At 37.5% G+C, this 13,360-nt stretch overlaps 1 long non-coding RNA gene across 1 annotated transcript in view; it reads right to left on the bottom strand.

Moving 5' to 3' along the window:
• Window positions 1-10,775: 10,775 nt before the first annotated feature.
• LOC133639524 (uncharacterized) overlaps window positions 10,776-13,360 on the bottom strand; it is a 2,688-nt gene continuing 103 nt past the window's right edge. The window contains exons 1-3 of the long non-coding RNA XR_009823807.1: window positions 13,263-13,360; window positions 11,906-11,988; window positions 10,776-11,232 (exon numbers count right to left, since the gene is read on the bottom strand). The exon at window positions 13,263-13,360 is cut by the window's right edge and continues 103 nt beyond it. This is a non-coding gene — a long non-coding RNA (uncharacterized LOC133639524). The remainder of the gene's footprint in view (window positions 11,233-11,905; window positions 11,989-13,262) is intronic.

Raw genomic sequence — 13,360 nt, 5'->3', positions numbered from 1 at the left:
AGTCCGTTTTTTGGAATTTTTACGACAGGGTACCCCCTTACGACATTTTAGCAAAAAATGTTTTTCTTAAAAAATGCATTTTCTTACATTTTCTTACATTTACGGGTTTAGTCTGGACTCCTGATGACGTTTTGAGACATCTCCTACAACTACAGCACCAGAATTGTACTGTTGAAGCAAGTCCGTTTTTTGGCATTTTTACGACATCCCCCCTTATGACATTTTAGCAAAAAATGTTTTTCTTAAAAAATGCATTTTCTTACATTTTCTTACAATTACGGGTTTAGTCGGGACTCCTGATGACGTTTTGAGACATCTACTACAACTACAGCACCAGAATTGTGCTGCTGAAGCAAGTCCGTTTTTTTGAATTTTTTTTACGACATTTTGCAAAATATTTTTTTCCCGTAAAATATGCATTTTCTTCTAATTTCTTCCATTTTCGGGTTTAGTCGGGACTCCTGATGACGTTTTGAGACATCTCCTACAACTACAGCACCAGAATTGTGCTGCTGAAGCAAGTCCGTTTTTTGGAATTTTTACGACAGGGTCCCCCCTTACGACATTTTAGCAAAAAATGTTTTTCTTAAAAAATGCATTTTCTTACATTTTCTTACATTTACGGGTTTAGTCGGGACTCCTGATGACGTTTTGAGACATCTCCTACAACTACAGCACCAGAATTGTGCTGCTGAAGCAAGTCTGTTTTTTGAATTTTTTTTTGTAAAAAAAAAGTTTTCCCAAAAAAAGCATTTTATGCCATTTTTAGGTTTTGTAGGGACTCCTGATGACGTTTTGAGACATCTCCTACAACTACAGCACCAGAATTGTACTGCTGAAGCAAGTCCGTTTTTTGGCATTTTTACGACAGGGTCCCCCCTTACGACATTTTAGCAAAAAATGTTTTTCTTAAAAAATGCATTTTCTTACATTTTCTTACATTTACGGGTTTAGTCGGGACTCCTGATGACGTTTTGAGACATCTCCTACAACTAGAGCACCAGAATTGTGCTGCTGAAGCAAGTCCGTTTTTTGGAATTTTTACGACAGGGTCCCCCCTTACGACATTTTAGCAAAAAATGTTTTTCTTAAAAAATGCATTTTCTTACATTTTCTTACATTTACGGGTTTAGTCGGGACTCCTGATGACGTTTTGAGACATCTCCTACAACTACAGCACCAGAATTGTGCTGTTGAAGCAAGTCCGTTTTTTGGAATTTTTTTTTGTAAAAAAAAAGTTTTCCCAAAAAAAGCATTTCATGCCATTTTTAGGTTTTGTAGGGACTCCTGATGACGTTTTGAGACATCTCCTACAACTACAGCACCAGAATTGTACTGTTGAAGCAAGTCCGTTTTTTGGCATTTTTACGACATTTTAGCAAAAAATGTTTTTCTTAAAAAATGCATTTTCTTACATTTTCTTACATTTACGGGTTTAGTCGGGACTCCTGATGACGTTTTGAGACATCTCCTACAACTACAGCACCAGAATTGTGATGCTGAAGCAAGTCCGTTTTTTGGAATTTTTTTTACGACATTTTGCAAAATATTTTTTTTCCGTGAAATATGCATTTTCTTCTAATTTCTTCCATTTTCGGGTTTAGTCGGGACTCCTGATGACGTTTTGAGACATCTCCTACAACTACAGCACCAGAATTGTGCTGCTGAAGCAAGTCCGTTTTTTGGCATTTTTACGACAGGGTCCCCCCTTACGACATCTTAGCAAAAAATGTTTTTCGTAAAAAATGCATTTTCTTACATTTACGGGTTAAGTCGGGACTCCTGATGACGTTTTGAGACATCTCCTACAACTACAGCACCAGAATTGTACTGCTGAAGCAAGTCCGTTTTTTGGCATTTTTACGACAGGGTCCCCCCTTACGACATTTTAGCAAAAAATGATTTTCGTAAAAAAATGCATTTTCTTACATTTTCTTACATTTACGGGTTTAGTCGGGACTCCTGATGACGTTTTGAGACATCTCCTACAACAAGAGCACCAGAATTGTGCTGCTGAAGCAAGTCCGTTTTTTGGAATTTTTACGACAGGGTCCCCCCTTACGACATTTTAGCAAAAAATGTTTTTCTTAAAAAATGCATTTTCTTACATTTTCTTACATTTACGGGTTTAGTCGGGACTCCTGATGACGTTTTGAGACATCTCCTACAACTACAGCACCAGAATTGTGCTGCTGAAGCAAGTCCGTTTTTTGGAAAAAAATTTTGTAAAAAAAAAGTTTTCCCAAAAAAAGCATTTTATGCCATTTTTAGGTTTTGTAGGGACTCCTGATGACGTTTTGAGACATCTCCTACAACTACAGCACCAGAATTGTACTGCTGAAGCAAGTCCGTTTTTTGGCATTTTTACGACAGGGTCCCCCCTTACGACATTTTAGCAAAAAATGTTTTTCTTAAAAAATGCATTTTCTTACATTTTCTTACATTTACGGGTTTAGTCGGGACTCCTGATGACGTTTTGAGACATCTCCTACAACTACAGCACCAGAATTGTGCTGCTGAAGCAAGTCCGTTTTTTTGAATTTTTTTTACGACATTTTGCAAAATATTTTTTTCCCGTGAAATAGGCATTTTCTTCTACTTTCTTCCATTTTCGGGTTTAGTCGGGACTCCTGATGACGTTCTGAGACATCTCCTACAACTACAGCACCAGAACTGTGCTGCTGAAGCAAGTCCGTTTTTTGGAATTTTTACGACAGGGTCCCCCCTTACGACATTTTAGCAAAAAATGTTTTTCTTAAAAAATGCATCTTCTTACATTTTCTTACATTTACGGGTTTAGTCTGGACTCCTGATGACGTTTTGAGACATCTCCTACAACTACAGCACCAGAATTGTGCTGCTGAAGCAAGTCCGTTTTTTGGAATTTTTACGACAGGGTCCCCCCTTACGACATTTTAGCAAAAAAATTTTTTTTTTAAAAATGCATTTTCTTACATTTTCTTACATTTACGGGTTTAGTCGGGACTCCTGATGAGGTTTTGAGACATCTCCTACAACTACAGCACCAGAATTTTGCTGCTCAAACAAGTCCGTTTTTTGAATTTTTTTTTGTAAAAAAAAAGTTTTTCCAAAAAAAGCATTTTATGCCATTTTTAAGTTTTGTAGGGACTCCTGATGACGTTTTGAGACATCTCCTACAACTACAGCACCAGAATTGTGCTGCTGAAGCAAGTCCGTTTTTTGGAATTTAAAAAAAAAAAAAAAAGTTTTCCCAAAAATAGCATTTTATGCCATTTTTAGGTTTTGTAGGGACTCCTGATGACGTTTTGAGACATCTCCTATAACTAAAGCACCAGAATTGTGCTGCTGAAGCAAGTCCGTTTTTTGGCATTTTTACGACAGGGTCCCCCCTTACGACATTTTAGCAAAAAATGTTTTTCTTAAAAAATGCATTTTCTTACATTTTCTTACATTTACGGGTTTAGTCGGGACTCCTGATGACGTTTTGAGACATCTCCTACAACTACAGCACCAGAATTGTGCTGCTGAAGCAAGTCCGTTTTTTTTAATTTTTTTTACGACATTTTGCAAAATATTTTTTTCCCGTAAAATATGCATTTTCTTCTAATTTCTTCCATTTTCGGGTTCAGTCGGGACTCCTGATGACGTTTTGAGACATCTCCTACAACTACAGCACCAGAATTGTGCTGCTGAAGCAAGTCCGTTTTTTGGAATTTTTACGACCTTACGACATTTTAGCAAAAAATGTTTTTCTTAAAAAATGCATTTTCTTACATTTTCTTACATTTACGGGTTTAGTCGGGACTCCTGATGACGTTTTGAGAAATCTCCTACAACTACAGCACCAGAATTGTGCTGCTCAAAGAAGTCCGTTTTTTGAAATTTTTTTGGTAAAAAAAAAGTTTTCCCAAAAAAAGCATTTTATGCCATTTTTAGGTTTTGTAGGGACTCCCGATGACGTTTTAAGACATCTCCTACAACTACAGCACCAGAATTGTGCTGCTGAAGCAAGTCCGTTTTTTGGCATTTTTACGACAGGGTCCCCCCTTACGACATTTTAGCAAAAAATGTTTTTCTTAAAAAATGCATTTTCTTACATTTTCTTACATTTACGGGTTTAGTCGGGACTCCTGATGACGTTTTGAGACATCTCCTACAACTACAGCACCAGAATTGTGCTGCTGAAGCAAGTCCGTTTTTTGGAAAAAAATTTTGTAAAAAAAAAGTTTTCCCAAAAAAAGCATTTTATGCCATTTTTAGGTTTTGTAGGGACTCCTGATGACGTTTTGAGACATCTCCTACAACTACAGCACCAGAATTGTACTGCTGAAGCAAGTCCGTTTTTTGGCATTTTTACGACAGGGTCCCCCCTTACGACATTTTAGCAAAAAATGTTTTTCTTAAAAAATGCATTTTCTTACATTTTCTTACATTTACGGGTTTAGTCGGGACTCCTGATGACGTTTTGAGACATCTCCTACAACTACAGCACCAGAATTGTGCTGCTGAAGCAAGTCCGTTTTTTTGAATTTTTTTTACGACATTTTGCAAAATATTTTTTTCCCGTGAAATATGCATTTTCTTCTACTTTCTTCCATTTTCGGGTTTAGTCGGGACTCCTGATGACGTTCTGAGACATCTCCTACAACTACAGCACCAGAACTGTGCTGCTGAAGCAAGTCCGTTTTTTGGAATTTTTACGACAGGGTCCCCCCTTACGACATTTTAGCAAAAAATGTTTTTCTTAAAAAATGCATCTTCTTACATTTTCTTACATTTACGGGTTTAGTCTGGACTCCTGATGACGTTTTGAGACATCTCCTACAACTACAGCACCAGAATTGTGCTGCTGAAGCAAGTCCGTTTTTTGGAATTTTTACGACAGGGTCCCCCCTTACGACATTTTAGCAAAAAAATTTTTTTTTTAAAAATGCATTTTCTTACATTTTCTTACATTTACGGGTTTAGTCGGGACTCCTGATGAGGTTTTGAGACATCTCCTACAACTACAGCACCAGAATTTTGCTGCTCAAACAAGTCCGTTTTTTGAATTTTTTTTTGTAAAACAAAAGTTTTTCCAAAAAAAGCATTTTATGCCATTTTTAAGTTTTGTAGGGACTCCTGATGACGTTTTGAGACATCTCCTACAACTACAGCACCAGAATTGTGCTGCTGAAGCAAGTCCGTTTTTTGGAATTTAAAAAAAAAAAAAAAAGTTTTCCCAAAAATAGCATTTTATGCCATTTTTAGGTTTTGTAGGGACTCCTGATGACGTTTTGAGACATCTCCTATAACTAAAGCACCAGAATTGTGCTGCTGAAGCAAGTCCGTTTTTTGGCATTTTTACGACAGGGTCCCCCCTTACGACATTTTAGCAAAAAATGTTTTTCTTAAAAAATGCATTTTCTTACATTTTCTTACATTTACGGGTTTAGTCGGGACTCCTGATGACGTTTTGAGACATCTCCTACAACTACAGCACCAGAATTGTGCTGCTGAAGCAAGTCCGTTTTTTTTAATTTTTTTTACGACATTTTGCAAAATATTTTTTTCCCGTAAAATATGCATTTTCTTCTAATTTCTTCCATTTTCGGGTTCAGTCGGGACTCCTGATGACGTTTTGAGACATCTCCTACAACTACAGCACCAGAATTGTGCTGCTGAAGCAAGTCCGTTTTTTGGAATTTTTACGACAGGGTCCCCCCTTACGACATTTTAGCAAAAAATGTTTTTCTTAAAAAATGCATTTTCTTACATTTTCTTACATTTACGGGTTTAGTCGGGACTCCTGATGACGTTTTGAGACATCTCCTACAACTACAGCACCAGAATTGTGCTGCTGAAGCAAGTCCGTTTTTTGGAATTTTTACGACAGGGTCCCCCCTTACGACATTTTAGCAAAAAATGTTTTTCGTAAAAAATGCATTTTCTTACATTTACGGGTTTAGTCGGGACTCCTGATGACGTTTTGAGACATCTCCTACAACTACAGCACCAGAATTGTGCTGCTGAAGCAAGTCCGTTTTTTGGAATTTTTTTTTGTAAAAAAAAAAGTTTTCCCAAAAAAAGCATTTTATGCCATTTTTAGGTTTTGTAGGGACTCCTGATGACGTTTTGAGACATCTTCTACAACTACAGCACCAGAATTGTACTGCTGAAGCAAGTCCGTTTTTTGGCATTTTTACGACAGGGTCCCCCCTTACGACATTTTAGCAAAAAATGTTTTTCTTAAAAAATGCATTTTCTTACATTTACGGGTTTAGTCGGGACTCCTGATGACGTTTTGAGACATCTCCTACAACTACAGCACCAGAATTGTGCTGCTGAAGCAAGTCCGTTTTTTTGAATTTTTTTTACGACATTTTGCAAAATATTTTTTTTCCGTAAAATATGTATTTTCTTCTAATTTCTTCCATTTTCGGGTTTAGTCGGGACTCCTGATGACGTTTTGAGACATCTCCTACAACTACAGCACCAGAATTGTGCTGCTGAAGCAAGTCCGTTTTTTGGAATTTTTACGACAGGGTCCCCCCTTATGACATTTTAGCAAAAAATGTTTTTCTTAAAAAATGCATTTTCTTACATTTTCTTACATTTACGGGTTTAGTCGGGACTCCTGATGACGTTTTGAGACATCTCCTACAACTACAGAACCAGAATTGTGCTGCTGAAGCAAGTCTGTTTTTTGAATTTTTTTTTGCAAAAAAAAAAGTTTTCCCAAAAAAAGCATTTTATGCCATTTTTAGGTTTTGTAGGGACTCCTGATGACGTTTTGAGACATCTCCTACAACTACAGCACCAGAATTGTACTGCTGAAGCAAGTCCGTTTTTTTGGCATTTTTACGACAGGGTCCCCCCTTACGACATTTTAGCAAAAAATGTTTTTCTTAAAAAATGCATTTTCTTACATTTACGGGTTTAGTCGGGATTCCTGATGACGTTTTGAGACATCTCCTACAACTACAGCACCAGAATTGTGCCGCTGAAGCAAGTCCGTTTTTTTGAATTTTTTTTACGACATTTTGCAAAATATTTTTTTTCCGTAAAATATGTATTTTTTTCTAATTTCTTCCATTTTCGGGTTTAGTCGGGACTCCTGATGACGTTTTGAGACATCTCCTACAACTACAGCACCAGAATTGTGCTGCTGAAGCAAATCCGTTTTTTGGCATTTTTACGACAGGGTCCCCCCTTACGACATTTTAGCAAAAAATGTTTTTCTTAAAAAATGCATTTTCTTTCATTTACGGGTTTAGTCGGGACTCCTGATGACGTTTTGAGACATCTCCTACAACTACAGCACCAGAATTGTACTGCTGAAGCAAGTCCGTTTTTTGGCATTTTTACGACTTTTTTGCAAAAAATGTTTTTCGTAAAATATGCATTTTCTTCCATTTTCTTACATTTACGGGTTTTGTCGGGACTCCTGATGACGTTTTGAGACATCTCCTACAACTACAGCACCAGAATTGTGCTGCTGAAGCAAGTATGTTTTTTGAATTTTTTTTTGTGAAAAAATGTTTCCCAAAAAAAGCATTTTCTGCCATTTTTAGGTTTTGTCGGGACTCCTGATGACGTTTTGAGACATCTCCTACAACTACCCTTACGACTTTTTTGCAAAAATTTGTTTTCGTAAAATATGCATTTTCTTCCATTTACGGGTTTAGTCGGGACTCCTGATGACGTTTTGAGACATCTCCTACAACTACAGCACTAAAAAATTGTGCTGCTGAAGCGAATCCGTTTTTTAAAATTTTTTGTAAGGGTCCCCCCTTATGACCTTTTTGCAAAAAATTTTTTTTCGTAAAATATGCATTTTCTTCCATTTACGGGTTTTGTCGGGACTCCTGATGACGTTTTGAGACATCTCCTACAACTACAGCACTAAAAAATTGTGCTGCTGAAGCGAATCCGTTTTTTAAAATTTTTTGTAAGGGTCCCCCCTTATGACCTTTTTGCAAAAAATTTTTTTTCGTAAAATATGCATTTTCTTCCATTTACGGGTTTTGTCGGGACTCCTGATGACGTTTTGAGACATCTCCTACAACTACAGCACTAAAAAATTGTGCTGCTGAAGCGAATCCGTTTTTTAAAATTTTTTGTAAGGGTCCCCCCTTATGACCTTTTTGCAAAAAATTTTTTTTCGTAAAATATGCATTTTCTTCCATTTACGGGTTTTGTCGGGACTCCTGATGACGTTTTGAGACATCTCCTACAACTACAGCACCAGAATTGTGCTGCTCAAACAAGTCTGTTTTTTGAAAAAAATTTTGTGAAAAAAAGTTTTCCCAAAAAAAGCATTTTCTGCCATTTTTAGGTTTAGTCGGGACTCCTGATGACGTTTTGAGACATCTCCTACAACTACAGCACCAGAATTGTGCTGCTGAAGCGAATCCGTTTTTTTGAATTTTTTGTAAGGGTCCCCCCTTACGACTTTTTTGCAAATTTTTTTTTTCGTAAAATATGCATTTTCTTCCATTTACGGGTTTTGTCGGGACTCCTGATGACGTTTTGAGACATCTCCTACAACTACAGCACCAGAATTGTGCTGCTCAAACAAGTCTGTTTTTTGAAAAAAATTTTGTGAAAAAAAGTTTTCCCAAAAAAAGCATTTTCTGCCATTTTTAGGTTTAGTCGGGACTCCTGATGACGTTTTGAGACATCTCCTACAACTACAGCACCAGAATTGTGCTGCTGAAGCGAATCCGTTTTTTTGAATTTTTTGTAAGGGTCCCCCCTTACGACTTTTTTGCAAATTTTTTTTTTCGTAAAATATGCATTTTCTTCCATTTACGGGTTTAGTCGGGACTCCTGATGACGTTTTGAGACATCTCCTACAACTACAGCACCAAAATTGTGCTGCTGACACAGTCAGATTTACAAACATATGAACCCTAAAGAGTATCTTATTCACCATTTGATTGGCAGCAGTTAACGGGTTATGTTTAAAAGCTCATACCAGCATTCTTCCCTGCTTGGCACTCAGCATCAAGGGTTGGAATTGGGGGTTAAATTTTTGAAATTATTCCCGGGCACGGCGCCGCTGCTGCCCACTGCTCCCCTCACCTCCCAGGGGGTGATCAAGGGGATGGGTCAAATGCAGAGGACAAATTTTACCACACCTAGTGTGTGTGTGACAATCATTGGTACTTGAACTTAACTTTAACTTTACACATACAAACTGTAGCACACAAAAAAGCACATTTAATAAAAACAACGTTATTATGTTCTTACCTTTACTTATAAGTGCGGGAACAGTGGTGTTCGTGTTGGAGGAGTTGTGAATGAATGAAATATGAAATCCGTGCTGCAGTCTGCAGGTGTACCTAATGTTGTGTCCCTGCGGTCGTTCGCGGCTCCTCCGGCGCGAGCATTGTTGTTTTTGCACTTTTTGGCTTCTTGTTAAATGACTTTTTTTGGGTGGATTCGGTCTTGCACGTGGAGGGTTTGGGTGTGGGCTTTGGTTGGTGTGGCGCTCCCGTCGGGCGGTGCATTCTGCGGCGGGGGTGCATTCTCTACCACCAGGAGGCGGGGTTACTGCGAGCCTCAGCCAGTGCGTCTTCGCAGCAGTTTTATGATCACTCAGCACAAGAAATGCGTTACACACATACAGTTGTTGACAAAATACACTGTACATTATATACCTCAGCTAACTAAACTATGGAAATGTATAATATAATTCATATAGCAATACGCTCTCACTGCACAGCAGGCCAGCAGTTAGCCGAGTCATTGTGCACAATCCATGTTGAGGCACAACGCAGTGACGTGCCTCAACTGGCTGCTGATCACCGCACCGTCTCTTCTCAGTATTTGAACGGCAAATGTGAAAATAAAAATAAAAATAATCTAAAACTGGTAAAGTTAAATGGAAAATAACTTTAGTATAATCACTGGATACATATAACAATTTAAAAAAAAAATTTTCTTTTTAGATTTTTTTTCTTTCCATGATGGCAAGTGAGGCCCCGACTCAACTGCCTCTAGTGACTGCACGCCACTGATATATACATATATATATATACATATACATACATACATACATACATATATATATATATATATATATATATATATATATATATATACATATATATATATATATTTGGGTTATATTCATACATACATACCAGTGTTTCCCACACATTCATTTATTTGTGGCGGCATATAGTAGATGTAGATGATCATATAGTTGATGTAGATGATCATATAGTAGATGTAGATGATCATATAGTAGATGTAGATGATCATATAGTTGATGTAGATGCCCATATAGGCTGTTCAGATTTACTTTACAAAAGAGAAGTGTAGGATACTTCTCTTGTTGCCTTATTTGTATTTGACCACTACTGTTTTCTGTTTATTTGTTACTGACTGTGGCAGGACACCTCTGCCTCTGTTTCACTTTATGTTGCTGGTAAATAATATGGTTGTAGTAGTAGGCTAAAGTTAAATTATTTAGTATGCACTAATTAAAGGGGCAGAGCTTTAAGAGACATTTTGGCTTTTATATTTTATAAGATATATTTTTTGTAAGAACCACAATTAATAAATATATTTCAGTGAATAACTTATTGTTCAAATCTGTATATAAATATGTACATAAAGTGTTGTAATTATATTGTAAAATGGATGGATGGATGGATGGACGTTTAAAACAAAACTGTTATTATTAATTAGTAATGTAGCACCCCTACTGTAGGATAGCAGGTTAGTACAACAATTAAGATTACTAGGTTCTTGGCTGTATAATTGAGAGACTCGCGATGAGACGTTACGTACTTAGTGGACCACAGAACAGCTGCTGGCAAATTTATTGCACAATAATAAACAATAACACATGAACAGTGTGCTTTTTAAATTGTACATACCCCCCAAAAATAAATAAAAATAGAGCTCTGTTGCAAAAATTCAAAAGTAGCAAAATAGAAGAAATGTCCTTTTTAAATTGTCTTTTCAAAAAGTAAATTCTACCCGGGTAGTAATGAATTGAACACTGTCTATATTCCTTGGTTGGGAATCCTTAGTTCTATTGTAATCCGTTATTCCATACTGATTCGGTTCAATACTTGCGACTCTGATGGTGGATCAGTTCAGTTATAGGTCGCTGCAGAGTGTGGAAACCGATGCAGCTGGCCACACCACATCCAAACGCTCCCTCTCCGCAGACTCTCACTCCCTGGGACTGGCTCGCCATCATAACTCAAGTCCAGTTTGGAACCAGACTTCAGGATCATACAAAAAACCAATCTGCACATAGCAGTACAGAATGTAATCAGTTAGAATACTCTTTTTACTCTTAGTTCTCTTCCATATGGTACCATACTAACTTCAATTTTAAATCAATAAACACAGTTACTCATTTTAACCATTTAGTCATGGACATATGAATACTGGTCGGTTCACACTGTACTCCATATAAGTCTGTAAGACTTTAACAGCAGCATCAAATCATGAAAACTACAGTAGCTTCACCTCTTACTTAAGACTTCAATGAATGAAATGAGTTACATCCATTTAAAGGCCTACTGAAAGCCACTACTAGCGACCACGCAGTCTGATAGTTTATATATCAATGATGAAATCTTAACATTGCAACACATGCCAATACGGCCGGGTTAACTTATAAAGTGCAATTTTAAAATTACCGCCACACTTCCGTTTGAAAAACTCCTTTGGATATGATTTATGCGCGTGACGTCACAAAATCCACGGAAGTGGTTGGACCCCATCGGACCCGATAGAAAAGCCTCCTGTTTTCTTCGACAAAATTCCACAGTATTCTGGACATCTGTGTTGGTGAATCTTTTGCAATTTGTTTAATGAACAATGGAGGCTGCAAAGAAGAACGTTGTAGGTGGGATCGATCGGTGTATTAGCGGCTAAGTACAATACTTACAGCAACACAACAAGGACTACTTACTACGCCTAGCCGATGCTTGCCGCCAAACCCACGGATGAAGTCCTTCGTCGCGCCGTCGATCGCTGGAACGCAGGTGAGCACGGCTGTTGATGGGAAGATGAGCGCTAATGTTTTTATCATAGTTCTGTGAGGTTTCAGGCACAACACCGGTTGCTAAGTTGCTAAATTAGCCTTAGCGTCGTTAGCAACAACATTGTTAAGCCTTACCAGGCTGAGAATTTTTAACCGTGTAGTTACATGTCCATGGTTTAATAGTATTGTTGATCTTCTGTCTATCCTTCCAGTCAGGGATTTATTTATTTTGTTTCTATCTTAATTTGAGAACGATGCTAGCACGTTAGCTCAGTAGCTAAGTGTGTCACCGATGTATTGTCGTGGAGATAAAAGTCACTTTAAATGTCCCATTTCGCGTGCTCGACTCTCATTTTCAAGAGGATATAGTATCCCAGGTGGTTTAAAATACAAATCCGTGATCCACAATAGAAAAAGGAGAGTGTGGAATCCAATGAGCCAGCTTGTACCTAAGTTACGGTCAGAGCGAAAAAAGATACGTCCATCACTGCCTCTCAAGTCCTTCACTGTAACGTTCCTCATCTACGAATCTTTCATCCTCGCTCAAATTAATGGGGTAATCGTCGCTTTCTCGGTCCGAATCTCTCTCGCTTCATTGTAAACAAAGGAAAATTGTGAGGAATACTAGCTCCTGTGACGTCACGCTACTTCCGGTACAGGCAAGGCTTTTTTTTATCAGCGAGCAAAAGTTGCGAACTTTATCGTCGATTTTCTCTACTAAATCCTTTCAGCAAAAATATGGCAATATCGCGAAATGATCAAGTATGACACATAGAATGGATCTGCTATTCCCGTTTAAATAAAAAAAAATCATTTCAGTAGGCCTTTAAGGATTTTACCTTTTTATCTTTAAATTATGAACTGTGAATTGTCACTTTTTAAACCATCACAAAATAAAATAAATGATTATTTAACTGAAATCACATTTTGGTCATAATGTATTATAATGGTTATCAGTTTAACTGTATCAATTTAATAAATGAAATGTATCAACAGTTCCCCTTTAAGCAGCATGGGAATGAATGCAGCTCCTCTGCTCACTGCTAAGGCTGAACACAGTAACATTAAATAAACCTCTCTTTTACACAAAACGAAAATACAATAAAGTTATCCAACTGCAACAAGCTAACATGTCACAAGGCATTCTCTCAAGACATCATATTACTCCAATTGGTTTTGTACATTTTAACTCGGTGTCTTGTTATCAAACTCCTCTCTTTAGTGCTAACAGGATGGCTAGGCTAACAGGCTTGCTAGTAGGCCTCACTCACAAAGTAACACTTACCGGAGTTCTCAGCAGCACAAAACACAGCAACCCAGCTCCCACTGGAACCAGGCTATCTTATGCTGCTTTTCCAACACTTGTTTTGAAAAGTGACAGGT

This window comes from Entelurus aequoreus, linkage group LG22 (genome assembly GCF_033978785.1).
Source record: "Entelurus aequoreus isolate RoL-2023_Sb linkage group LG22, RoL_Eaeq_v1.1, whole genome shotgun sequence".
In the NCBI taxonomy this organism is placed as follows: Eukaryota; Metazoa; Chordata; class Actinopteri; order Syngnathiformes; family Syngnathidae; genus Entelurus; species Entelurus aequoreus.
Note: the sequence above shows the minus strand (reverse complement) of the source record. Positions and strands in the feature narration are given on the sequence as shown.